Genomic DNA, 1,795 nt, shown 5'->3' with positions numbered 1-1,795 from the left:
AGGCTCTGGCAGGTCTCAGTCATGTGGCTCCTCAACAGAAAGGTGAAACAGAGAAAGGGGGCAGTGGTGGGGGGAGGGGGGCAGCCTCAAAGAGCCATTTATCTAGGTTGCCCTCAAATCAAGCTGCAACCTGATTGAAGGGTTAAACTCTGCCCACATATTCCCAAGGAAGCCATCTTGGCACAAAACCCCTAACTATCACATCTTGAAATTAGCTTAGTATGAGTCCTCAAGTTTAATACATCTTCAAAATTGATTTAGTGTAATTAATTTTATATCTGGGTATCTTTTCTTTCCCCATTTCATCTCCTGCCTTATTCTACGGAAGTTCTTGCATGAGCTATTCTTTTTCTTATTGCAACACCTGCAAATGCTGTTGGTTTTGCTCCAGTTGGTCCTTCAACCAATGCAGGCGAGGCTGGCTGACTATTGACATCTAACTGCATAGGTTCTTGGCAAACCCAGAACTGTATGGATCTTGGTTCCTGAGTCCAGCTGTGTAATGCTGTGGATCCTCCTGTGTGCATCCCGCTCCTCCAGGCCCAGGATCTTGGGTAGCTCTACTACTGACTCAAGGCACACGTTCACAAGAGTGACAGGAAGCACAATCTGAATTGGGATTTCAGTTCTCTCATCCTTTGAGCTCTTCTGGGCCTGCATGGATTGGAAGGAAGTGTTTAGCACCTCGCCAGCCTTGGTGTTTTTATCTGTTTGCAATGAAACAGGAAAAAAATCACTCCTACAAAGCCTTGGTCCTTAATTGGGTGCATGGCTCATGTGCAAACATCCACATGAGAAGGCCAAACAGCTGAGGACGGGAATGGTAGCAGCCCACAATTCTCATGCAGTGACCTGGGGGCTCAGCCAATCTCTCTGCCTCTGTTGAAGCTGCAGACAACAACTCTGGAGAAATCTTCACTCGGCCCTTCCTTTTATCAAAACATCGCACGCTGATGACAGAACGAATATGAATAATCTTCACAGTGTCAACCTTTTCACCAACTGTGGTCAATTCAGTTCCAGTGTGTGCAAATTGTGAGTCACTCCTCATGTCTTCATTCAACTCCCTGAAGCACATCAGAGCATGGTTGAGGCAGACAAGGAAAGCATTCGATTCCAGATGCACGGCCTACACCACCTGCCCCGCCATCTTGGGCCAGTTGGCTCACATCCACCTGGGCCTGGCCAACCATAAAATCTTTGAAGAAGCTCCTTCTTGCAACAGTGCATTGCAAATCCAAGCGTCTGTTCCCTGAGTTATGGCCCCATGAGGGAGTGAATTGTCTTTACCTCTTCAGCTGTGATATTTTGAACAGCAAAATGGCCCTTGGTGTCATGGATCAGGCAGGAATGCTCACCCATCTTCTCAATGCTGGTGACATCCATGAGTCTAGCAGGGTACGTGATATCGGTTTGAATCTTGCTGTCAATTCTGATGAAGCACTGCACATATATTTCTTTTACCTTATCTCAGTCAAGGCATACTTAAGCTTATTGAAACACACCTGTCAGTTTGTCAAGCATCCAATGCTTAGGCACTGCAACACGATTCAAGTGTTTCTTGGGACCCAGAGCCATGGTGAAATGCTGGGAAGGAGTGGATTTTTTGTCTCTAGTCAACCTAACACAGGGACTCGAAGAAGATCACATCATAGAAGTGATTACATTATATCAGATCTCTTCATGGGAGGCAGTTGGGGTTTACTACACCAGAATTGCCAAACTACTGAGAATCATGGCCCAGCCAAATAGGAATACAACCTGAACTATTTCAGGTTCAGAAGAGAATTCTTTA

At 45.9% G+C, this 1,795-nt stretch overlaps 1 pseudogene; it reads right to left on the bottom strand.

Annotated features, from left to right (window-relative positions):
- Positions 1-319: 319 nt before the first annotated feature.
- Positions 320-1,156, bottom strand: LOC101639953 (annotated as a pseudogene).
- Between the last annotated feature and the right edge of the window lie 639 nt (positions 1,157-1,795).

The sequence above is a fragment of the Echinops telfairi genome, unplaced genomic scaffold, assembly GCF_000313985.2.
Source record: "Echinops telfairi isolate 266 unplaced genomic scaffold, ASM31398v2 ScPeMD7_7468;HRSCAF=8506_0, whole genome shotgun sequence".
NCBI lineage: Eukaryota > Metazoa > Chordata > Mammalia > Afrosoricida > Tenrecidae > Echinops > Echinops telfairi.
The sequence above is the reverse complement of the archived record's forward strand: the minus strand, read 5'-3'. Positions and strand labels throughout refer to the sequence as shown.